Source organism: Pelodiscus sinensis, chromosome 24 (assembly GCF_049634645.1).
Source record: "Pelodiscus sinensis isolate JC-2024 chromosome 24, ASM4963464v1, whole genome shotgun sequence".
Classification (NCBI taxonomy): domain Eukaryota; kingdom Metazoa; phylum Chordata; order Testudines; family Trionychidae; genus Pelodiscus; species Pelodiscus sinensis.
Genome location: NC_134734.1, coordinates 15,827,105 through 15,853,450, shown reverse-complemented (window position 1 = coordinate 15,853,450; position 26,346 = coordinate 15,827,105). Strand labels below are relative to the sequence as shown.

The window sequence follows — 26,346 nt, the reverse complement described above, 5'->3', positions numbered from 1 at the left end:
AGACTCACCAGGCAGGTGAAAGAAACTGGCTAGAAGTGACCACCCCCCATGTCCACGGCTGCCCCAGCCCCCAGACTCCCACCCCACTGGTACACTTTATGGAGGACGAGGGGGGGGGGGGCGAAGCTTACCCTCTCTCCTCCCCAGATTCATGTGGGAACATTGCTGGCCATTTCCCTTCCTCAGGGAGCACTTTCCCCTCGCTCCACCAAAATGGCGGCAAATGAGTCTCGGCGATATTCCACGATTAGCCTCATTTGCATATTTCTGGCACAAGATCGCACCAGTGTAGATCTAGCCCTAGGGTGGAGTGCATGTGCCCCAGCTGGGGGCACGTCTGGATTTGCGGCGTTCCTCACTCTGGCTGGTAAGCGCAGGGGACAGACAAATCCAGACGTGCCCCCAGCTGGGGCACATGCACTCCACCCTAGGGCTAGGTCTACACTGGTGCGATCTTGTGCCAGAAATATGCAAATGAGGCTAATCGTGGAATATCGCCGAGACTCGTTTGCCGCCATTTTGGTGGAAGAGGCTCTTGCGCCAGAAAACCCATCTTGCGCAATGCCTTTATTCCTGAAAATAATCAGCATAGCAGCATTGCGCAAGAGGGTTTTTCTTGCGCAAGAAGGGGCAGTGTAGACAGCTCCTTCTGGCGCAAGAGCCTCTTCTGCAAAAATGGCGACTCATTAGATATGCAAATGAGGCTCGACGATATTCCACACTGACCCTCATTTGCATATTTCTGGTGCTAGATCCCGCGAGTGTAGACATAGCCTAGCTGTGCCTGCTGGAGCTGAAGAAGCCATGGAGAAGCACTTCTCACTTGGCCGCAAGCTGCTGCGGTGAGAAAGGGCTAGGATAATGCTTTCTCCCCGGGACAGCCTGAAACGAAGCCTGGACATTTTCAGTTTATTTTCTAAAAACCAAAAATTCGTTCAGGATCCGAGCGACGCCGGGTAAATCTGCTAGCAAATTAATAACACAAAACAAAACACCGCATAGGAAAGCGTTAAATGGAAAGTCGGCTTTTAGAGGCAAAAGCTAAAGTAGCTGGCAGTTCCTCCTAATTAAAATGAAAAAGGGGGAGGGAAATAAGTCAACGACTAAAACGAAGAAAAAATAAAAACCGTAAGTCTGGGCGCCTTCAATATTACAAAGCATTAAAACATTTAAAAGTAATTACTGTAGAGGGGGTATTATAACCTGTGTTTTATAAAAGTTCGTTATTAAAACTAGCACTTTAAGGCAGCCCTCTGAAGCCGTCTTGAGAAATGTTTTTCCCTGAAACCTTTTCTCCCCCGTGCATGAGCAACTGATGCCCCCGCTAATTACTCAATACCATTCCAGATTGTAGGTTAATCTGGAACGTGCTAAGCCTATTGCTTGTGCCTGCATGTGCTTAAATCTACTAAACTACAGTTGTAAAGCACGCTTATGCGCATTAATCTTTTATCGGATGCAATTGCTGTCTTCCTATTGATTGATTCCTGACACTGCCTGGAGTCAAACAGTTAAGTTGTGCCTGTTGTGGGTTCTGAAAACCCTGGTAACATCCCCCTACCTGCAGCTATTCCTTTCGCCGCCCAGTCGTCCTTCCTCCTGGCCTCTGTCACCTCCAGGCTGGGTCCCCGTAACTCTACGTATCTGCAGCTAGACCAGGATACTCAACTTTGGAAGCCCCGGGGGTCACAATGATACTCCCAGCACATGCCGAGGGCTGCAACCTACGCGTGGTTGCATATACAAGCAAATAGCTTCTTTCACACTGATGGGCATGAATACAAAGATTAAGGAAAGATTATACCACGTGCAGGCCCCATTTAAGTCGGTTCCGCTGATATTAATAAAACGCAATATTGACCCAATTTCCACCCATATGACAGCACTTTTTCTGAGCAATGACAGTCCAGGAATTGAACTACTAAAACGCATATGAGCAGAAGCCCATTATATTGACTTGCCGTTGTGGAGTTTTCCCAGTGGAGGCCATGTTCAAAGGATCCCAGTCGCAGGTCGTATGTTGAGCCCCGTGTAAACCCAAACTGCACCACGGGCCACAAACAGGCCGCGGGCCGTATGCCGCCCACGGGCCACGTGTTGAGTAACCCTGAGCTAGACGATGCCCAGCTGCCTGCCTCCCCTGTGATGCACGCCACCGTGCACGGCTTTTTACCAGTCTCTGCACCAGCTTCATGCCACTTCCCACATGGTCCAGCCACAGCCGGCTCAGAGAGTAAATGTCCAGCTGCGCCCGCCCCGGGAGCTCAGGTCAGACCTGGGAACAATGCGCACACCGTGGAGAGCAGCCAGATCTAAATCGAACTCCCCAAGGAAACCAGATGGCTCCAGAGTCTGACCAGAAACTCCACAAAGTCCATTGAGGGCCTTTGAGATTGCTCCTGATTTTATGTGGTAGGTGCCCAGACACCATGGGGATGGGCAGCAGGATAACACCCTAAGAGGCAGCTTGCTCACTAGATATGCCTCGCAGGGCTGCCAGCAGGGGAGTGCTGTTCTCATGGTCTCTTCAGTCCTCAGTTTTACAGTCCTCAGATAAGGGCCATACCCCCTGCCTTTAAGTGCCAACAATCTAAACCAGTGGTCCCCAAACTTTCGGGGCTGCCGGGCGCCTGGGGGCGGGGCCATGCATGCGCCAGGCGCCCAGGGTGCAAGAATGGCTCGGGCCGGCCCTGGTCACTAGGTGGGCACACATAAATGCCCTGGCGGATGCCATGGCGCCTGCGGGCACCGTGCTGGGGACCACTGATTAAACAGACAAGACAGACTATGGGTGGGAGGGGAAACTGAGGCAGAAAGAGGGGTCTTGGCCTGCCCAAGATCGGCAAGGGCCAGCCCTAAAACCCAGGTACTTAGCTAGCAACACTTCCAGCTTTGGAACAACCACCACCTCCAATATGCCTCTTATCACAGGATCCCAGATCTACAGCACAACTCCACTAGCACCCTCCAGCCACTAAGCAGCCACTCTGAGGCAGGGCCCGCCACACGTGGGGAGCTGCCCTGGCCGAACCCAGACCCGTTACCGCTGTGCCGCAGATGGACAATTGCATTTCCTCATGGGTTCTTCCTGCGGCAGCCAGCAGGGCCGTAAATGCCATATTGATTAATCCGTTATCCTGCTTACTGATAAATAGCTTCTAATTTGTTGCCTCTGGGCACGGCAGCCAATGCAGATGAACCACAGGTGACGGAGATTAATGGGTTGCTGGGTGGTAATTTGATTTGATTGGGGCTCTGAGTCACTCCGACATCCACGATTTAACCCTGTCGCCTGCGAGTCTGCTAGCACCTGAGATCTGCTTGTCCAAAGGGGGAGGGAGGGAGGCAGAGGAAATGAGATTCCTCACTGCTAACTTCCACAGGCTTTCAAGGGTTAAACTGTGCTAGGTTTGGCAGGGAGGCAACATTTTTGCACACTGAGAAGCAATGTTGCCTAGTGGCTAGGGAGGCAGCACACCTGGGTTTTATTCCTACTGACCTTGGATAAGCCACTTTCCTTGCTCCGTGCCTCAGTTTCCCATCCTTTGTTTATTTAGCCTATAAAGCCCAGATTGTCAAAGGTATTTAGGTGCGTAACTCCCATAGGCATCTAAACCTATCCTCTTTGGGCCAGGGACCGCCTTCCACTCTGGGTCCATGCAGCACCCTGAACTCAGCTGCACCATCTTGGTGCTCCTGTAATACACCTAATATCATCACCCGCTGAGGATGCCAGGGGACCCGTCTATGCACAGAGCTATTTTAAGAGGAGCCCCATCGATTTGGCCCTGCGGATGCACGTCTCGTGAGTCACCAGGATGAAGTGGGAATTGTTCCTAATATTCTGAAGCCCTTGCGTGCCTCAGTTTCCCCCCACACACTGCGTTTGTATCCTACGGGTACCCAGGAGTTAACGGTGCTCTTGGCGCAGAGCTGGAGGCAAGGAAGGGGACAGTGGCCTCTCTATAGGCGCAGACTGAAGGGGCCAACAGAGCATCCGAAAGGGGCTAATGCCTGGAACCTGCCCCCCCAATGGCAGCCCAAAGGAAGGCGAATTTCCCCAGGGAAGCCGAGCAGAGGGCCGTGCTCGAAACCAAGGGCGCCAGGTGGCAAAGGTAAATGGAATCCATGCCAGTTTGGCTCATGGAGAATGGCTTCACCATCGCCTCTCTTTGTTGACCTAAGGTTCCCAGTTCTGTAGCCAGGTGACTAATAAACCCGCCTCTGCTGGGAGGCTGCCGGTACCCCGGGAGCGTCATGTCCCCCAGGAGCCTGCCTGGGCTGAGAGCATTGCAGGGAGCCGGGGAGAGACAAGGATCACTGGTACCTAACACACCAGTTTCAGCTTCCTGTCCCCATGGAACGTGAGTCCTGGGGCAGCCTGCTACAGGGCTCACTCCCAAGGGACCGGTCACCGGTCGGGCTGTAGGTGGATCCGTGCCAGGCGGGTTCTGTGTAACTTCCCTGGAAAGGGTTAACGGGTGTGGTGCCTGGCTCTCTCCCCAGGGAAGTGCGCGGGGCTGTTTGCATTCTGCTGTGCACGTCGATTGCATTTTACAGGCGATAGATTTCATTGAATGTCTTAATTATTAAATGTGGCACACCTGCTGTTCCGCTGCAGCGCCAGCCCCGCGGCCCCCCCCCCCCCATCCTTTCCCCCCCACTGGCACAGCCAACCGCCTGGAAACCCAGCCACGTGCGCCACTCCCTGGAGGGAAATCAAACCCCACTACACGGCCCCTGTCTCTCAAACAGACTGAGCCACCGGCACCAGCCTCACCCCAGGGCAGCCCCCCCCCCCCCACTTGTTAGAAAGGTCAGCTGGGGCAGCTGCTGGGATGTTCCTACTGCAGTTGCCCAGGGAGGGGAAATCAGAGCAGGCTCAGCTGGGGGGAGGCAGGATGGATCAATGGGAAGAGTTCGGGACTGAGAGTTGGAATTGTGGGATTCTGTTTCCTGGCCCTGGAAAAGAGCAGGGTCTAGTGGTTAGAGCCAGGGAGTCAGTCTCCTGGGCTCTCTTTCCAAGTGCTGGGTGCAGTGGTTAGAGGTGGGGGGTGGCTGAGAGTCAGGACTCCTGGGGTTCTATCTCCAGCGGGATCTAGTGGTTAGGGCAGGGTGGCTGAGTTCCATCCCTGACTCTGGGGAGAGAGGGGAGTAGTGGTTAGAGCCAGAGTGCAGGCGGGGCTGACAGAATTGCCATGCCCCTGTGCAAGATGGGGGGGTGGCTCCATGCTCCCACAAGGATAAGGTCTGGGTTGTGGGGCTAGACTCCCCCAGCCAGCCCTTCAGTGCCACCCAGTGCTCTGGCAATGAGTAGCCCGAGATCCTTTTGAATCACCAGGCCCTGGGGAACTGCTCTTTCCCCCGTCCCGTCGGCAGGCCTGGGAGGAGACAGGCTGTGAGCCAGGACTTGTGGATGGTCTCAGACTGCTGCCCTGGGCAGTTGGGCTCTTGATCTCCGTAGGAGCAATAGGAGGCTTGTGTGAAATGGGCCGGACGAGGAGGCAAGGGAGCTGGCCTTGCATGGTCATACAGAGCCAGCCTTTCATGGCGCTAGCTAGCAGAGTAGCTAAGTCAGACGTAATCCCCCCCATGTGCTGCCATGTGGCCCTCTCTCTGCCCCAGCCAGCTGAGAGCTGCTCCTGGAGTGAGAGGCATTTTAGATTTAAGGCTCTACTTCCAGCTCAGTCTGGAATCAAGGGAAAGTCCTGTCCCCCTTTGCAAGTCTTCCCCAGAGACATTAAGTGAGGGCAGGTGGAAACCAAGCTGGGAGGCAGCTGCAGGAACAAATCCAGTAAGTTACAGCTGTCTGACCCATAGGGCTGGTTTTCAACTCTTCCTGTCACCTGAGCCAAAGGAGACTCACCCATAGGCTAGTAGCAGTCCGGGGCTTATGACACACGATTGAACAGTTTGGATTCCATTCACTAGGTGGCAGCGGCGAGGCACATGCTCAAGCCAGATTACCACAGCATTCTAGAAGGTGATTCCAGTGGCCAAATGGGGAGCAGGTCTCTTTTCATCCTGACGGAGCCCGGACTGTTACCACCTCCCGTGCCACAGAAATGCAGCCCCCTCTGGTGTGAAGCACAGCAGCTGGCTAACACCCGCATAGCAACGCTGAACAGGGACTGCTGATTCCAGCACCGAAATGTTGGAAACTCCGGCGTAGGGCACAACAGCACATGGAAACAGTGCAGTAGAGCTACATGGAGAGAGTGCAGAGGGACTCCTTGCCCAACGCTGAATTGCAGCCACTTCTGGGGCGGGATGCTGCCGCTCAGCAACGCTGCACATCTCTTTAGGACACACAGGGAAGATGAAAGCCAACAGAAGTGAGATTGGGCTAAATTAACCCTTTGTACCGGCTGTCGTGCCCAACAAGTGGGATGAGTTTCTGGGGATCTCAGCCCCGCTGTTGTGGGGGGGCATCGTGCAGCACGGGAGAGCCAGCTCAGTCCCCTGCTTCAGGCTGCAGAGCAGCGGTGTCTGATCGCTCTCCTGGGCCCGACTCTAAATCATCCCAGCAGATGTCAGGTACTGGCAGCTCCTCTACTTAGCCTCTGGCCCGGCTCTGAGGAGGGAAGGGAGGGACGCGAGAACCCGGACTGTGTCTGTGACAATAGCAGGAAGCAAATAACAGTGCAAGACATCCTGATTCGGGCAGCGCCGTGGCTCTGAGATTGGCAGCTCCGACCCATTTTATCAGCCGCTCCCCAGCACCCTTCACCCCCAGAGAGAGGACCAGAGGGAAAGGGCAGGCATCCAATTCCAGCAGACGCCTGGCTCCCCCGCAGCTCTGGCCTTGGGCTCTGCAACTCCTGCAAGCTGGAGGCAGCTTGCTTGGATCCTGTGGTTTGTTATAAGGGCAAACGTCCCCCTCCCAGAGATACCCCTGCCCCTTCCACTGCCCTCTGCCCAGGGAGGCTGGGGTGGGAGGAGGGGATTTCCGGCAGCTCTTCTATTCGCACAGTCCCTGGATTGATGGCACGGGGGCTCCTGGCAACTGCTCCCCAGCCCTAATTAAAGTGAGCAGTTAGCATGAGGTAATCGCTGGCAGGAGACAGAGCCAAAACTAACGACACCATGGCCATAAACAATGGGCGCGGGCCAGGCAGCTCTTGGGACCAAAGCGCTGGGATCTTTGGGCCGTTGGCCCAGTGCCCGCAAAGGAAAGGCCACAGATCAATCGCTCTTGTTTCTTATTAGAGATTCTGACCGAGATCAGGGCCCATCGTGCCGGCCGCGGCCAAAACACAGAGTAACCGAGATCAGGGCCCGTCGTGCAAGGCGCTGGCCAGACACAGAGTAACCGAGATCAGGGCCCGTCGTGCCGGGTGCTGCCCAGACACAGAGTAACCGAGATCAGGGCCCGTCGTGCAAGGCGCTGGCCAGACACAGAGTAACCGAGATCAGGGCCCGTCGTGCAAGGCACTGGCCAGACACAGAGTAACCGAGATCAGGGCCCGTCGTGCAAGGCGCTGCCCAGACACAGAGTAACCGAGATCAGGGCCCGTCGTGCAAGGCGTTGCCCAGACACAGAGTAACCGAGATCAGGGCCCGTCGTGCAAGGCGCTGCCCAGACACAGAGTAACCGAGATCAGGGCCTGTCGTGCAAGGCGCTGGCCAGACACAGAGTAACCGAGATCAGGGCCCGTCGTGCAAGGCACTGGCCAGACACAGAGTAACCGAGATCAGGGCCCGTCGTGCAAGGCGCTGCCCAGACACAGAGTAACCGAGATCAGGGCCCATCGTGCAAGGCGCTGCCCAGACACACAGTAACCGAGATCAGGGCCTGTCGTGCAAGGCGCTGGCCAGACACAGAGTAACCGAGATCAGGGCCTGTCGTGCAAGGCGCTGGCCAGACACAGAGTAACCGAGATCAGGGCCCGTCGTGCTGGGCGCTGCCCAGACACAGAGTAACCGAGATCAGGGCCTGTCGTGCAAGGCGCTGCCCAGACACAGAGTAACCGAGATCAGGGCCTGTCGTGCCAGGCACTGCCAAAATACAGAGTAACCGAGATCAGGGCCCGTCGTGCTGGGCGCTGCCCAGACACAGAGTAACCGAGATCAGGGCCCGTGCTGGGCACTACCCAGAAAGAGCGAGAGCCAGTCTCCACCCTGAAGAGTCCCGGCTCTACAGACAGGAAGAGCTCTTGTCCCACAGGTGGGGTCCGGAGAGACTGAGCGACTCCTCCAAGGTCACAGTTAGAGTCGGCAGCAGCAGCCGGAACAGACCCCAGATGTGTGCACAAGCCCAGGGCTGGCCGTATGAAGGCCTCGGAGCAGAGGAGTCTGTCTTGGCACCATCCCCCATAAGTGGGACACCCCTTCCTGGTCTCCCTTCTCAGCAACAGATGGAGCCTGATTCCCCTGCTCCGGGCACTCATCGCAGTGGAAAGAAGGCATGAAACACTAGCAGGCCCAGGAGGACTTAAGTCCATCACGGATGTGGCTCAGCACGGGGGCTGGAGTCTCCGGGCTTCAAGGGATTGAGAAGGGCAGGAGCTCTGATCAGCCCCCTCACGGTGCCGCCTCCCAGATGCCTGCCTGGAGAGACACTCTACCTACATGGCCGGTTTCCTCCACGCAGGATAGGGGGTTCTTCCCCCATCCCCTGTCTGGCTCCTCGAGCCACTGTGGCTACGTCTACACTGGCATGATTTTCCGGAAATGCTTTTAATGGAAAAGTTTTCCGTTAAAAGCATTTTCGGAAAAGCGCATCTAGATTGGCAGGATGCTTTTCCGGAAAAGCACTTTTTGCGGAAAAGCGTCCGTGGCCAATCTAGACGCACTTTTCCGCAAAAAAGCCCCGATCGTCATTTTAGCGATCGGGGCTTTTTTGCGGAAAACAGTACTGTGCTGTCTACACTGGCCCTTTTGCGCAAAAGTCTTTCGGAAAAAGACTTTTGCCCGAACGGGAGCAGCACAGTATTTCCGGAAAAGCACTGATGATCTTACATTAGGTCGTCAGTGCTTTTCCGGAAATTCAAGCGGCCAGTGTAGACAGCTGGCAAGTTTTTCCGGAAAAGCGGCTGATTTTCCGGAAAAATTTGCCAGTCTAGACACAGCCTGTCTCTCTGACCCAGCCCTCAGAAAACCAAGGGCCAAGTTTTCTACAGTCGCCCTTTCACTCTCTTGTGCTCTCTAGTGTTGCAGGCAGGCTTGCTGGCTTCTCTTGCAGGCTGTGGGCGAAAAGGGGGATCTAGTGTGTTAGGGCAGGGGGCTGGGAGTCAGGACTCCTGGGTTCTTCTAACGTTGTCCCCAGGAGCAGCATGGTGGCTAATGTGTCGAGTTGGGAGTCAGGATTCATGGGTTTCAGTTCACAGTTCTAGGACCAGAGCGCGCGTCTACTGATTAAAGCAGCTGAACGTGTCCACCAGGACTCCTGGGTTCTCGTCTCTGATCTCCTGCGTGCCCAAGACTAGGTCCTTTCCCCTCTGTAAATGCAGCCAACCCTGCCTACCATGGGCATTTTGCTGCCCTGGCACACAAGGTGCCAGATCAGCAAAGCCCAGAAAATACCCACAGGCCGGGGTGCGGCGCTCAGTGCCACGCCGACAACTCCACAGTGCTTGTTGGCCTGCTCACTCAGGGTACGTCTGCCGTGTCCAAGGAACGTGGATTTTTTTTTTTTTTTTTGGAAGAACAGATGCAGTTTTTTGGCATCCCTGTAAACCTCATTTTACAAGGAAGAAGAGATGTTCCAAAAAGGGTTTTTTTTCCGACATTTGGCCCAGTGCAGATGAGCCAAATGTCGGAAAAGCCTCTTCCGAAAAAAGAAGTGGAAAAAGATTCACAAATTGTGGTTCGCAATTTGCATATTTTTTTCCAGAAGAACTGTGTAGTCTAGACACAGCCTCAGTGCGAAGGGCAGCCAATGCCACCCGTGTGGCTTTCCCAGCAGGGCCAACTCTGGCAACAAGGACCTGACCCCACCACGTTCATCTAGAACATAAGAACGGCCATACTGGGTCAGACTAAAGGTCCTTCTAGCCCAGTGTCCTGTCTGCCGACAGTGGCCAATGACAGGTGCCACAGAGGGAATGAATAGACCAGGGAATCATCAATTGATCCCTCACATATCACCCATGCACAGCTTCTGACAAACAAAGGCTAGGGACAACATCCCTGCCCATCCTAGCTAATAGCCATTGATAAACCTACCCTCCCTGAATTTATCTAGCTCTTTTTTGAACCCAGTTAAAATCCTGGTCTTCACAATATCCTCTGGCAAGGAGTTCCACAGGTTGACTGAGCGCTGTGTGAAGAATTAATCTGTTCTGTTTATTTTAAACCTGCCACCTATAAATTTCATTGGATGACCCCTAATTCTTACATTATGGGAACAGGTAAATCACTTTTTCCTTATCCACTTTCTCCACACCAGTCATGTTTTGATACCACACTGCAATAAAGGCCCCGTGGTGCCCGCCTCAGAGCCCAGATCAATTGACTCAGGCTCGTGGGGCCAATAATAATAGTGTAGATGTTTGGAGCCTGGGCTATGAGACCCTCCCCCTTCGAGGGGGCTCAGGGACTTGTTTCTGATTGCAGTGTAGCCATAGCTACAGACACGGGGCCCGCAGGGAACCACCGCGGCCTGCCCAGGGCTGGACAACCGCCAGAATGTCCGACTACAGGGCAACGCCTGACAGCTTCAATCCAAATGGTTGCCCTTGGGTTCAATCCCCTTAGCTCCCCAGGGTTCTCCCTCCCCCAACAAACACCCAAGCTCCCCACATGCCTCAGATGTGGCCGAGGTGAGATGAGCCTCATTCACACACTATGGGAAACTGAGGCTGGGCGTGTGGGAAAGCTCAAGAGAAGCTGGAGACAAGGCCTAGGCCTGAGGGTCTGCCGGAGCCGTGTTTTGGTTATAACTGGCCTCAGCAGGGCTTTGGCCTCAGCAGGGTTTTGAATGAGAGCTTTTAAGAATGTACATGTTTGATTAAGCCACTATCTCTACTGATAGCACGGGAAGGAGGCCAGCGCAGATGAACGAGGAGGGGGAAGCAAATATCATTTAGTGAACCCATTTCAGTTGGGAAGAGATAGGCCATGACGTCACATCTAGACAGGGGTGGGTTACACCTCCACCACAGAAGTAGATCACCCCATGAAATGGACCACCCAAATACCCAGAGAAAACCTGCTTCTGTACAAAAATAAACCGCCCTCCAATCACACCCCCGCCCCGCTTGTCAATTACTACAACCCAGCCTCGATGGGGTCCCCAGCCTGAAAGCAACCTTCCCCGAACCCCCTCCTACAACGTCCCAACCTCCTCCTCAGAACCCAGCTCCCTGCAGACCCCGGACAGGTCAACTCAAAGCGGCACCAGACCCTGTCAGAACGACAGATCGAACTCTGCACCCATAGCTGCGCTGTTAGAGCAACCAGCTCCCCACCCAACACACCTGTCAAAATCCATGGGACCTACCCAGGCCTACCCCAACATGGTGGGCCCTGACTGTGCCAACACCGCGATATGGTGGCCCCAGACAATCCCTGCGCTCTCAAAGGAACTCCTGCAAGGAGGAGAAGCCACCCTGTGTCTGGTGGGTGAGTACTTCTCACAGAGCGATCACCCTGCCGTCTCGGACCTCTCAGCCCTCGGCCTCCAGGGAAACCTGCTGGTCCGCTGACAAAGGACCAGCCTGGAGTTTAAATCCAGAGCTCTGCTAGGCACAAAAAGGCGTGGACTGAGCAGAGACACTGGCGGCTTCTTACAGCCACCCGCCAACAACCCCACCTCCCTCCTTTCTGTTCCCCCGATGACTGGAGGGTGCTAATGGGCCCGGGGGCACTAGAGCAGGGGGGTTCTGGTGGGCCATGGCCCTCCTGCTTTTTACCAGTGGTAAGGGCAAGCAATGGGGGAGAGGGAGGAGAGGAGCAAGCAGGGGGCAGGGTCTTGAGGAGAAGAGGCAGGACTGGAAGCTGGTCCCTCTCCCGCCTTGTCCCGCTAATACCCTGGGGCCCACCCGGTTCCCACTACGCTGCATACAGCCCATATAGATGCTATTTCAAATAACATCTCGGGTAAAGCGCCAACACCATCAGGAGGTGGCAGAAATGGGAACAGGATACCGGGTCAGGGTAACGTTAATTAACGTGGCTTATCACAGGAGTTGTTTCGTGAAAATAGAGGAGAGCTCCAATTAACAGGCAAAGGGGCCATTGGGGTCCCAGGTGTCCACTCTGTTGTCAGGAGACTGAGCTCCCCCCCCCCCCCCCCCGATACTCTATTTCCTTTGTGGGCGTAAGAATAATTGTTGGTCGGAGCGGGATGCAGGCCCAGTGACAGGACTGCGTGAGCGGTAACTGCTCGCCTGTTTGCTGACCTCATCTTTCTTCTCTGGAACAAAGTTTGGCTCCCTCATTCAAAGCCTTGCCCAGGCGTCCTCCACTGACTCCATCTTCTGTCACCCACCTACAGACTCCAACCTGGCAACTGTGCTGGCTTTTATGGCGCCTTTATCTTTAACAGCTTATTATTAATCGGGAACATTTCAATGTAAAGGCCTGATCCTGCAGTGGTCCTCAGAGCCTGACAGCCCCAGCGTCCAGTCCCCCTGGAACTCCCGGGCCTGATCTCTGCTGGTGCCCAATTGTTATGGGGGACTGGGCACATTACAGTGTTTGTGATAAGGTATCACATGTGCTCTGTTGTGCACAGAGTGGTCTGTTATCGTAGGGTCACACGCAGCCTGGGTGTTATGGTAGAGCTGCGTACGTGCCACCCTGCTATAGATTGCACCTCCCAAAATCAGGACTCTCTTGTCCGGCAACATCCATGGTCCGGCAGGACCACGGATGTTCCCGATGGAGAGAGCCCCGGGGCAGGAGGGCTAGCAGCTGAGAACCCCGTGCACGGCAAAGACGCTGATAGCGGGGCCACAGCCTCTCAGCAGCCTGGTCACAGTAGCAGGACCGTGGTAGCACTCTGGCCTGGTTGTGGGGGCAGTGCTGCAGCAGCTGGGCTCGGCAGCCCAGCAGGGAAAACCCGAAAGGGGCAGGGGCAACCCAGCTGGAGCTGCAGCAGGCCGGCAGCTCGATCAGGGCTGCGTGCTGGCCGGCAGCGGGGCTAGTGCTGCTGCAGCAACCCGGCTTGGACCAGGGCCGCTCAGTCAGGGCTACGTGCTGCCCAGCAACGGGATGGGTGCCACGACGGCAGGGCCAGGGCTGCATGCTGCTGTGCCGGCACTGTGGCTGGGGCAGCAACTCTGTGGGGCTGGGGCAGCTGTGTCACCCAGCCGCGAAGAAGGGTGGCAGGCTGAGGGGGATGATGACAGGGGACCTTCCCTGGTCCAGCACATTCCCTCATTCGGGACCGCCTAGGTCCCAAGGGTGCCTGGACTAGGGAAGTCCAATCTGTATTTGCAGGACTATGCTCATGTAAGCTGGTTACAGAAGGGAAGCAGATGCTGGGTTGTTACAGTAAATGCAGCTGGCCCTTATTATCTGAAGGCCATGTGCATGCCAGTTTGTTATTGTAGGGTTGCACAATTGCCCAAGGCCCATCCTTCCCCTCCCTCCCTTCTGGGGCGGGGGATCCATGTCTGTTCTGCTTGGGCAGCATTTGCATTAGTGTAAATGATTCCCTAAGGGGCAAGAGGGAACAGGGGCCGGATTCCCTGGCTGCTATGAATCAACATTGCTCCACGGAAGCCATCCGGCCTTGGTTTCTGAAACGGGGCACCCTCTTGTCACACTCCCACCGTCCTGGAAAACGAATTTCTCAGGGGGGAGGGGACACAGCAGGGGCTGGGAAAGCTAAGATTGGGAAAGATTTTCCCCTTCTCCTGTAGTCAGCCCAGCTCTTCCCATGACTTTTAACACAAACATCCCGTCCCTGGCGTGATCCGAGTGTTACATTTCATCCTCCGCCCCCATCCCCAGCTTTGTATGGGGAAGCTGGGAACCAAACGCTCTTATTTCTGTCACGCACACTGGCTTGTTACAGCAGGCTTGCCCAACTACCCCATTGTTATGGTAGAGTTGTGCGCACACACAACAGTTTGTTATTGGAGGGTCGCCCATGTCCCCAGCTGTTAACGGCAGGTTTGTGCACATTGATTTGTTACAATCACGCATGTCCCCGCCCCTTGTTACGTCTGAGTTGCGTGCTCACAGGAGTTGGTTGTTGTAGGGTCCCCGCTCGTCCAATTGTTTTAGTAGGATTGTACACACAATGGTTTGTTCTTGTAGGGTTGCACACATGCACAGCTGTTCTGGAGGACTGTGCACACCGTACTGTGTTGTTATAAGGTCACACATGGGCTCTGCTGTGCATAGAGTGGTTTGTTACCGTAGAGTCCCACGCATCCTGGTTGTTATGGTGGAGCTGTGTACGTGCCAGGCTACTATTTGCAGGTTATGCCCACGTAAACTGATTACAGAAGCAAAGCAGATGTTGGGTTGTTACAGTAAATGCAGCCGGCCTTTATCATCTGAAGGCCGTGTGCATGCCAGTTTGTTATTGTAGGGTCGCATGCTTGTAATGGTCCCCTTCTCTAGTCAGCGAGCCACAACCCTTTCCATTAGGGTTGTAAAATCCCATTTAATTGGTTAACCAGTTAATTCATTAAAGGGAGGATGAGCGGGAGAGGGGAGTCCCCCTGCACAGGACTAGAGCGGCCCCCCCCAGCCGCTGCTAGTTAATCGGTTAAACATTCGCATCCCTACTTTCCATATATAGGAATAGGGCCTGGGAGTCTTGATCCCCTCCCCCACCCCACCAACTCTGACCCTTAGACCCCACTCCCTTCCCAGAGCTGGGAACAAAAGCCAGGCACACGGATGGAGCCACGACCCCCACTAGCACAGCAAGCACAGCGGAGCGGGACAGCCAGCACCAGGGCTTGGCTGCCCACCTAGTCAGCTCCTAGCGCTGACTCACTTAGCCGGGGAGAAGGAAGCCAGCACTCCGGCTTTGGCAGGAGAGTGGGGTCTAGTGGGTAGAGCAAGGAGCCTGGAAGTCAGAATCTACTGTATGGATTTCTCTCCCTCCTCTCCACACTTTCTTGGTCTCTTTGTGCCGTTGTCCCTGGCAGGGTCGAGGGGGGCAGTCACTAGAAACCCATTCATCTGGGCAGCTCTCATTCCTGGATGTCCGCACTCGGGTCCCTCATGAGCCCCTGTCCCCTACCGCCACCCTGCCCGCTCCTCCGTTCCATTCCTCCCCTATAAACGTGCGTGGAGATTAGCCGGCCCCATTACAATGTGAAATATTTGTATTCATTCCTAGTGCAAACCCCAGGGGACAGGGGGAGGGAAAAAAAAATCAATGGGTGAAGTTGCCCTCCTCCGGAGCCCCCCTACGCGTCTGCAGAAGCCGCTGCTCGAGAGCACATTTGTAATGCATCTAGCACCCTGCCATCTCCCCGAAAGGTCACCCTGATAAGGCTGGAAGGGGGAGCATAATTGTAACCCACGGAGCTGGTGGCTCCGGACTAGAGATCTTTATTTATACGCTGTTTGTAAAAGCCAAAGCGGCAGCATGAGCAGGAGCGATTCCAGCTGCTGCAGCAGGTAACCAGGGCTGGGGGAAGTAATCAATCCACTCATTTTAATTTTGGGTTGTTTTCAAAGGCTTGTAAATATCAGAGAAGGAGCAAAGCGAGCGGGGTGGGGGCTGAGCGGAGGCAACCTTGGTGCCTGGGGAAGCGTAAACGTGCCAAGACAATTCTGCTCCTTTATTTCTTGCCACCCAGAATGGTGCTGGTCAGAGCATCCCAGCCAGCAGGTGGCGCCGCGTGCAGTGGGGTTTATAGGCAGTGCCCCTCGCACGGCGTGCAACAGCGGACACTGTTGTGAAGGGAGTGGGGGGGGGGAGTAGCGACCCTTCTACGACAAAGCAGCGCGCACTGCCCCCTAGCTGGCCAGTGACCTCACAATCACAAACCCACCTCATAACACCCCCAGCCCATGGACAGCCCTACCATAACAAACCAGCTTCATAGCCCCAACGCCCATGAGTGACCCTACAATAACAAACTGGTCCCATAACCTCAGATCCATTTGAATTCTCTACCCTATCACGGCGGTGTGCACGGTGTTTGCCATTAACTTTGATCCACAGCCCAAACGTTGCTCCATTTCCCCCTGCATTCCTAGGGGCCCTGCAGTCCTCTACCCCTTGCCCCAGCTCAGGGATGAAGTGGCAAAGAGCCGCTGCCCCCACGCTTGTCACGGGACTTGAGATGCTAACGCAGAGCCAAGCCCCAAAGGCCATTCTTGAGGCAAACCTCCCAGTGCCAGGGTTTGCCCCGAGCTCACCAAAGACCCTACAATAGCAAACAGCTGGCTGCAGGACAAGACGCAGCAAAGTAATGCACGGAAGCCAGCCTTTCCCAGACACCATTAGTTCTCCCAGCTGCAGGGTCAATCAGTAACTCACTTGCCCCAGCCAGCATTCGAAAGAGGCCCCACAATAACAAAGCCAGCAGGTGCTGCAAAGCACTAGAGCAGGGGTGGGAAACCTCAGGCCCGGGGGCCCAATGCGGCCCCCAGCTTGCCTGGATCCGGCCCCCGAGGCTCAGGCCCCCCCCCACACACATATTAGGAAGCCTGTGCTGGCATTCCAGCCCCTCACTGCCCCACCGCAGGACAGAAGCACACAAAATTTACTCCACTGGCCCCCCCTAGACTCTGGAAGGGGAATGTGGGGAGTGTTTTTCTCCTTCTTAGTCGGGCGCCACGTCAGTGAGGATTTTGTGTGTGCAGCCCCTGACTGATTTTTCTGTGGGTCAGTGGCTCCCGACCCAAAAAAGGTTCCCCATCCCTGCGCTAGAGAGACCTTGCAACAACAAAGGAGCCAGCCAACATAATCAAACCGGTATGCAGAGCCCCAGTGACTCAACTGGGGGAGTTCTGGAGCAAGGGCCAACTCTTTGTTCTGTGTTTGTACAATGCCGAGCGCCACGGGATCTTGATCCGAGCCTGGAGCTCATGGGCGCTACCGTAATACTCCTAATAAAGTACAGTGCCTAGCACCACGGGATCCTGATCCGACACTGGAGCTCATGGGCGCTACCGTAATACTCCTAATAAAGTACAGAGTGCCTAGTACCACGGGATCCTGATCCGACACTGGAGCTCATGGGCGCTACAGTAATACTCCTAATAAAGTACAGAGTGCCTAGCACCACGGGATCCTGATCCGACACTGGAGCTCATGGGTGCTACCGTAATACTCCTAATAAAGTACAGTGCCTAGCACCACGGGATTTTGATCCGAGCCTGGAGCTCATGGGCACTACCATAATACTCCTAATAAAGTACAGTGCCTAGCACCACGGGATCCTGATCCAAGCCTGGAGCTCATGGGTGCTACCGTAATACTCCTAATAAAGTACAGCACCTAGCACCACAGGATCCTGATCTCAGACTGGAGCTCATGGGTGCTACCATAATACTCCTATAAACAATGTGCAGTGCCTAGTGCTATGGGATTAGCACTCATGGGTGCTACCGTAATGCTCCTAATAAATAAATGTACAGCGCCTAGCACCATAGGATCCTGGTCTGTGACCGGGGCTCATAGGCACTACCATAATACGCCTAATGAATAAGTAAATAAATTCATAAAATTAATAATAACCTATATCTATACTATTATAAAAGGAGAGGTGTCTGTCACGTCATCTGTCACAGAGAACATTTGAAGTTACGCTGGAAGACTTGAGAAGTCTGGGCCTGGGGTGGATCCGCCAGTGGCTTAATGGCTAAGGCATCAGCATCCAGAATCTGGGGTCCAGTTCCACCCCAGGAGCAGTTGGGCAGCTACCTCCACCTTCCCCAGGGCTAGAGTGGGCACCCGCTGATAGGGAGGTGGGTTACCAGCTTCCCCAGGGCTGGAGCTGGCAGGGGAGAGCAGCTTGCGCTGGAGCTATGGGACAGTGCCCCCCAGCCAGGAGAGCTCCTCCCTGCCCCACCTCAGGGCAGCTGCCTGACCCTCCCAGCCAGGACAGCTCCCCTGAGCTCACTTGCCTCCCCCCCTCCCCAGGGCAGGGCAGCTCCCACAGTGGAGCTCCCAGCACACGCCCCACTCAGAGCAGGGCAGGTTTCAATTCCCCCCACAATGCAGGGTGGTCCCCAGCCACACTTTCCACTGCAGCTAGGGACAACACAGGCTCAGGTTTGCCCTGGCTGGGACAGAAGAGCAGCGCCCCCTCCTGGGGCTGATCCTACTGGGACAGACCTCTGCCTGCAGAGCGCCAGGGACCCCAGAACCCCAGCTTCAGTGTCTGTAACAGGGTTTCTTTATTGTACCAGACATGGCTCCAAACAGGGAATAAGTTAGCGACTGTGGAACGGAGTCCAGCTGGTGGGTCTGGGCAGGCTGGGTGACGGACTCCAGTGGGTGTGAGTGCACAGCACGCGAGGTGTGGGCAGAGCAGCGGGGACACGGTGACAGCAGCAGCGGATCCTTCATGGGCGGGATGGTGGCCAGGTGTGCTTTTGCCCCCATCCCCCCCCCGCGCCAGGCCAACCTGGGTGTACATCTACCGTCACAACAGGACGGGTAAGGACAGTAGTTAATAAAAGCTGGTGTGTCACAGACAACCACGTGGAAACAAACCAGCACAGAGAGACCAGCATTATCAATGTCACCCTATGCTAAAATTTGCAGGCATGCAGCACCACGGTCACATGCAACCCTACCATAACAAACCAGCGTGTAAACAAAAGCCACAGCGGAGCAATCATTTCAGCGTGATCAGTTCCTAGCCTGACACACGTTTGCTATAATTAACAGCCAAAGGGAAATATATTATCTGTATATCAGAAATAAAAATAGATGCTAGACCTTGTGCCAGGGCTCCAGGAGGAGGAACTGACCCAGACTTTTCCAGAGGAAGAACAGAGAGCAGCATCTCCTGGGAATGGAAATCTCTGCTTGGCTCTTTCCATCCTTGAGCTCCAAGTGGCAGAGGATTTGACCCCGCAATGGACACCCTGGGGGAGTAAAGGCCAGGCCCGGTTCTGGACCAGAACGCGGAAGGACCAAATTGACTGCAAGTGAAAGGATCCGGATCGATTTCTCCCAGGCCTCCTTGGGCGAGAAGCTGCAGTTATCTCAGGGGGAGGGAGGGAGACAGACACCCTACCTCCACAGGGCAGCGAGGAACTGGGTTTGTGGCCTCCCAACACACCTGCCTTATCAGCATGCTGGTAATCAGCAATCATAAGAGACCCTACAATAACAAACCAGCGTGCACGGCCCGATAGCCCACAAGCAACCCTGTCATAACAAACCAGCACACACAGGGAACTGCCGGGTACATTTGGACCCATCTGAGCCAGTATAGCCCATGACCAGAACCAGCTGCATTAAAGCAAACTGCAAGAAACCCTAAAGCCTTGCCCCTCCCCCAGGAGAAAGACCCTTGTGATGCACCCAAAACCAAGCACCCCCTACATAAACAAACCAGCACCCATGGCCCCAGCGACAGGGCAGCATACGGCTCCACCTGTACAACAAGCCATGTTTCAGAAATTGCTCACGGTACGTACACAAGAGTCCATTCTTCTCTTGCTGATGTGCAGCCCTTTCTGGGGTGGAACACGGCTGCTGCTTAACCCTTGAGATACCCAGGATGTTAACAGCTGTCTGAGTGGGGGAGGATGGGCGGGGAATTTTTCACCCTTCCATTTCAAAATGCTTGCCACAGGCGGGTATGTTCCATGAACAGGTGGGGAAACTGAGGCATGACTTGCCCGAGGCTACAAAGCAGGTCATGACCAAGAACAGAACCCAAACGCCCAGAGCCTCACTTGCTGCACCCCATTGTCTCCCCCTTCCCACTCCCAGATCTGCCCGACGGGACGTGAAGAAAAACACCATTTCTAATGGGAACCACATAAGGGTGGTGATTTGCACAGGAGAACTGAATTCCCTTTGCTGGAGCAGGAAGGGCTGAGTTGATGTCATAGGCGGGGGAGCGGTCAGGTGTACAAAGGGATCTGGGATGCAGCCTACAGCAGTGGCACAAGGTGCCCTGCGCTGCTTGGATGGGCAGGAGGGGCCGCGCTGCTGTTTCTGATCCTGGAGAAGAGGCAGTCCCGGGATCAGAGCACTGGGGAAATCGGTAGTTGCCGCACACGTGCACCCCGTCAGGCATGCACACAGGACTGTGTCATCCCATCCTGCGGGGGCAGGGGCCCCAGACGCTGCAGAGAGACCCTGTCCAAGGTCTCTCCTGACTGGCCTGAGCATGGGCAATGCAGTCACCACCAAGAGAGGGCGCTGTTCTGCACCTCGCTGCATGAAACGAGTTTGCTGGGTCTCAGTCCCAGGGCCTAACGAGCAGCGCGGATGGCAACCAACGCCACCCTGTTTGGGGCTCACCGGTCGCCTTAGGGAAAGGTCGAGGGCAGAACAGGTCACAGAGCCTGACTCCCCTCTAGAAAGTGGGTCCCTTCAGGGAAGGGCAAAGGGGGTGGGAGACGGACACTTCCTGGGCTGTCCATAATTGGGGAGGGGGTTCCCAGGGCTGCCAATCCGGCATCCACCCCAACTTCAGAGAGGGGGGCAGGGCTGGTAAGACAGCTTGTTCTAATCTAATGACAGCTGATTTCCGTAGCTCTAATTGCCAATCAAGAGACTGAGCAGCCCCCCTGGCAGGGAGAGGAGGCTGGCAAGGCAGAATGAGTCTAAGGGGGTCTCCCAGCCAACCCCCCTCATTGGGCATAACCCCTTACAGCCTTGGGGGTGGGGGGATATTTCAGGCTCCTCATCCCTGGCATTAACACATCAGGAGCTGCGATATTAGCGGGATGGAGGGGAAAGACTCCTTGCCCCCAGACTGGGTTGGGAGAGGCGTTGGTGCTCCGATCGAGGCTGGAAAGGCAGCCTCAGTATCCCAGTGCCTCACCTGCTTCTCCAGAGCCTCTTCCCCGCTTTTATTGTTAATAATAATTAAAGGGAAGTTGGGGATGGGGGAGGAGCAGCCTCCGCGTCCTGAATTTCCAATGAGAGAGACAGAGATCCCTGCAGAGACAGAGACAATGAAAGCTGGAATCCAGGGCTGCGTCCCTACCACTCAGCCGCCCATCATCCTTCCAAGCCAAGGCCTCACCCGCATATGCTGCACCTCCCAGCGCTTCAGCAACGGGGCCGGACGGGGCGGCGAGGGGGAATGCCTACGGGACAGCAGGACGTCGTCATCTCACTGGTCAGGGATCCGTGGCCCCACGGCACAACCCCGCAGCAAGTCTGTGCTGGGATCCATCTGGGCAGAGGGTGGAATCTGTGGGCCGGAGGAAGCAGCTTTCTCCTCCACCCTCCCCCACCTGACACACACACACACACACACATGATTTCCCAGACTCTTTTACCCCGCTGCCAATGGTAACTCCACAAACTTGCAGCAGCCTCAGCTTTGAGCATAAGAACAGCCACACTGGGACAAACCAAGGGCCCATCTAGCCCAGTATCCTGTCTTCTGACAGTGGCCAATGTCAGATGCCCAGAGGGAATGAACTGAGCAGGGAATCATCAAGTGATCCAACCCCTGTCGCCCATTCCCAGCTTCTGACAAACAGGCTCGGGACACCACAGAATGGGGAGATTTCCCCCTCCCTACTCCTCACTCTCTTAATTGTTCCTTGATCAAGATCTAGAGGGTCCTTACACTCAAGCTAAGCTCCCATTGATGCTCCATAGTAGCCCTGCTGTGAGCAGTACAGGGCCCATGACACGCAGATGAGCCATTCCCATTCCATCCATCAGAGGGCAGTCTCTGCACCAGTCTATAGCAAGGCATAATGCTCCTGTCTCCAGGGTCTGCTAGAATACATTTCACACCTCCACACACTAATGGGATTCAGGATGCGTGTAATACAATTCATAGGCACAGCATAACCCGCTTCCTGTTGGAATAGTATGAAACACTTCAGAGCTAGAGTCGCTCTAACTTACTGTGAAGAGTAATACGAGCTTCTACATGCAAGAGGGCTGGGCATATAAGCCTAGAATGAAAACATGGCCCCTGCGTGTCAGGTGCTGCACAAACAGTCTTTGCTCCCAAAGAGCTCAAAGTCTGAAGAAATAAAGAGAAAAAGGAGAAACAGAGAAGCTGCTTATCTAAGGTGATCCAGCAGATTGCTAGTAAAGCCAGAACTAGAACGCCAGCATCCTGAATCCCAGACCAGCAGCCTACCCACAAAGCTATGCTACCCCCTGGTTTGGTTATGAACAAAGCTGGTCAGTAAAGCAGGGCTATTTTCCATCAGAATACGAGTTCCATCAAAATGGAAACACATCACAAAAATCAAGTCAATTTCACCGGAATTTTGCTTCACAACAAAACCAGGAGTGACGGAGGCCAAATTCTGACAATGCTGAAATGTCCGGTTTTAACACATTGAGACAAAATGTCTTTTCAGCTTTTTGTTTTGTCATGACATAGTGTTGCACATTTTTTAAAATTTTGTCCTCTCCTCTACCGTTCGGAATCCACCACAGTAAACATCAAAACTGAACATTTCTATTGGCCCAAACGGAATTTTGTTTTCAAAATTTTCCTTCGTGGAGAATTTTGATGTGTACGGTAGTTTTCATCCGTATGCAGAACAAACCCCCCTTTCAACCTTCGCAAAAGGGAATGCCCACCCCTGCACAGCTCTAGCCATGAATTTCTTCCCTCTTCGGGTTCGTGGGTTATTCTTTGTCAGCAAATGGCTTTGGACAAATTGTTTTTGGCCACCAGCCTTGCTCTCAGGCGGTTCCCTTTTGCCATGCAAGGGGTGCAGTTGGTCATCTCTGAATCACATGCTGATTGGAGGAGCTGTTAATTGGTGGTTCTAAAATCTACAAAACTTGGAATTCGTGAACTTTTTTTCACATCTTTCCCACTGCCGAGCAAATGTCTGTACGGTCCCTGGGATAGAACTTGTCTTTGTCTGGGCTGATCTGAACAGTACCATAATGCACCTAATAGCAATAAAAACATGCAGCGCCTTGCACAGTGGAATCCTGGTCCTTGTCTGGGGTGCCTAGGTTATACCATAATACACATAATAGCAATACAAATGTACTGGCACAACAGAGTCATGGTCCGTGCCTGCAGGTCCTTACATGCTACCAATCCTGATAGCAAATAACAAGAATTACAGCTTTCTACATCACAGTGAAACTTACGTGGTGCTTTTGTCTACACTTCATGGACCAAACCTGGGCCAAATCCAGGGTGTAGCATGATGCGTAGGACTAGAGAAGAGGGTGTGACACGCAGGACTCAGGAGCTCAAGGAGACTGACTCAGTTCAACCGCCCTATTGGAAGCAGCCCCACAATGGGAGTTTTCACTCTCCTTAGCACCAATCCCTCTTCTATAGGGGTAACTGAGGCAGGAAGCACACGGCGCTGTACAAACACAGTTCTAAGAAATCTCCCCTCGATGTGCCAGGCACGGCGTTATCCTGAGAGAACAGCTCCTGAATCTGACACTGCAGCCTGCCTCCGCCAAGTTATTAAGGAAACGAGGATCTATTCCAGCCCTCGCCTCTGACTTAACAAACAGGGCCCTTCATGCACACAGCCATCTCCTTTTCAGGCCCCACCGGCACATTAGCAATGTCACAGGTATCATCCCCAACAACGCCCCACTGCGAACGCTGGCGTGGCAGCCGGCGGGAGGGAAAGGATGGTCGGAAAGGGTTAAAAAAACAGAAGAGACTGTGTTTGTTTTTCCAGGACGTATTTCCACACACACCATTCAGAGGATCTGAAATTAAATCTGAGCCTGTGGAGAGAATTTTATTGTGCCGTAGGGTTGTAATCTGGGAGCAAATCCATAATCCTGAAATCGGGGGAGGGGGAAGCAGTTCCACCTTTGATTTCAGGATCCCCAAAATACCATCTGGTCCCCCTCCCTCTCCGATCAAGACCAAGGAGACCAGGGCACTAAAGGAATTTCAGCCCAGGCTGCATTTTGCCTTCCAAGACCTTGAAAGGATTTCGCGGAGCCCCCTCCATTCCAAGAACAGCCACCCTGCAATCCCTGGGGTGTTGGATCCCTAGTTTTAGGGGGGAACCCAGACCGCTCCGTCCACAACAGCAGCCTCGCTAGCTAAGCATGCCAAGCTGCCCAAATGGGCGCTGGTCCAAGCCAGGGCACCAGATTAAAATAAACTTGTGCTTGCAACACAGGAGGGGGATTGAATTCTCCTCCCCCCCAGTCCTCCCCCACCCCACCCCTATGTAGGAGCAGAGGTGCCAGCCCCAGCGGCTATTTTCGCCCCCTGTGCCACAGTGTTGAACGACGACGCCAGGGGAATAAAAATAATAAATAAATGGCAAACTTTCCAGCCAGCGTCCCTGCCTGCCAGCCAGACTTCTGCACACGCCGCTCGCCACCGCTCGTGACGGGTGGGGGGTGACGATGGCGGGGAAACGTGCAGTCACCCCAGTTCACGAGGGCTCCTTGTATTTCTATCGGCTCTGTCCTGCTGGGAAGAGATTTGGGGGGCCAGCCCCGTGTGAAGCGGGGTCCCCCTGACAGTCTGTGATGGGGGGGGCAGTCTGTTCCCTATAAAACCCCCATTTCCTAAAATTTCCCCTACTGCACTGGGCACTTAGTCTTTGACGATGCAAAGTGCCATGCCCTTGTGCCCGGCTCGCAAACTCCAGTGGAACCCCAGGGTTCATGCCCCCCCCCCACGCTCGGAGTTGCCTAGCATGGAAGGAAAAGGGGGTGCACCCCGAGCGCACACCCCCAGACCCAGTCCCTGCTCTCGCCCCCTCCCGGCTCAAGGCGAAAAGCCAGCTCCAGCAGGGGGCAGGCTGCAGATTTCTGGGCCATTGGCCGAAGCTTCAGTCTCCCCCTGGACCCCCCCAAGATCTGTGCTCAGAGCAGGCTCGGCGCCAGCCTCCCAGCTGTGTGAGCTTTGGCTGCGGCCGCGGGTTTCCAAACACGACTTCTTGGCCACAGGATGCGAGTCGCAACCATGCCCCCCCCCATGCAATACCCTCCCCCCCCACACACACACCCCTCCCCATTACTCCCCCCAACACGCAGGGCTCCAGTTTGCAGTGCCAAGGCGGGCACCCCCCTTTGCAGAACAGACACCCCCCCCCAGCGGCTCGGTCCCCCCCCCGCCTTGGGGAGAAGTTTCACGCCACCCCGCAAGTCAGATGCATAACTCCGGACCCCCCCCAGCCGGGCAGCCTCCGTGCGCGAACCCGGCTCCCCACATTCTTACCTCCGCTCCCTGCAGCCCCGCCCCGGCAGGGGCCCGATCCCCGGCGGGTGGGGGCAGCCCGCGCCCCGCAGCCGAGTTATAATCCGTCCCTGCGCCCCGGCGGCCGAGGCTGGGGGAGCGGCGGGGGGGAGGGGGGATAACAAAGCCCTGCATGCCAAGGGCTCGCAGCTCTACGCCCAGCCAGCCCTCCCCCCGGCTGCCAGCGCCAATCTCCGCGCACAGCCCCTGCCTCTCCCCTCCCTCTGCCCAGCCCAGAGTCCGCCCCCTGCTCCCGGCCCTGCCAGCCGGCGGCCCGCAGCCTGCGCTGCTTCCCGGCAGCCGGGAGCGAGGGGAGAGAGGAGGCAGAGCGAGCCCGGGCTGCAGGCCCGTCGGGGGAGCCCTGTGCCTCGAGGGAGGGCGGACCAGAGGGAGGGACAGGCAGAAGAGGGGCGCAGGAGGGACAGAAAAGCAGCCGGGGAGGGTGAATCCCTGGCCCCAGTTCTCCCTGGCCGAGGGGAAAGTGGCAGCTGCTCAGATTTCTGCGCCCCAGCAAGTTCCTTCATTTCCAGATTTCCTTGTGGCCCCAGGGCTGAGCCAAAGGGGGACACTTCCCAGGAAGTGGCAACGCCCCAGTGGGAGCCGGCCAGGCCCCCCTCCAGGCCTGGTGGCCCACGGGGAGCAAAACCTTGCCCTGGGTTCTAGGGCGAGATCTTGCCCGTCCTGGTGGCGGGTGGCCTGCCAGCTGTGCTGAGCCAGGAGCAGCTGAGCAATGGCCCAAGCTGGAACTTGGGGCCTGAGGATCAACCCCCCCACCCCAGCCCACTTCCATGCTTCTGCCCTTGTACATAGGCCATTGTCTCGGGTTTTTAAAAGCTCTTATCCCAGAGCCTTGTCCTCACTAGGAAGGGGCGTTTGGATCCATGTTAAAACCCCGAGTATAGACAAGCCAGAGTATATTCCAGGGGTGGCCCCCAGCTTGCCTGGATCCGGCCCTCAAAGCTCAGGGCTCCCCCTGCATTGGGGAGCATTTTCTGGTACTCCAGTCACCCTGCTGACCCACCATGGAGCTGGAGCACACAAAGTCTACTAGAGCCCCCCCCAGCTTGGCAATATGGAGAGTGCCTATCTCCTCAGTTGGGCAGGTGAGGGTTGATTT

General features: G+C 55.3%; 1 protein-coding gene across 4 annotated transcripts in view; it reads right to left on the bottom strand.

Annotated features, from left to right (window-relative positions):
- Window positions 1–25,424, bottom strand: part of SEMA6C (semaphorin 6C) — a 145,485-nt gene extending 120,061 nt beyond the window's left edge. For 2 of the 4 annotated variants that reach the window (XM_075908166.1, XM_075908167.1), the window contains exon 1: window positions 25,212–25,419. The gene's annotated coding sequence lies outside the window, so the exon portion shown is untranslated. Of the gene's footprint in view, window positions 1–25,211 lie in introns of all 4 variants that reach the window. The other 2 variants (XM_075908169.1, XM_075908168.1) reach the window with 2 other exon arrangements.
- Window positions 25,425–26,346: the final 922 nt, after the last annotated feature.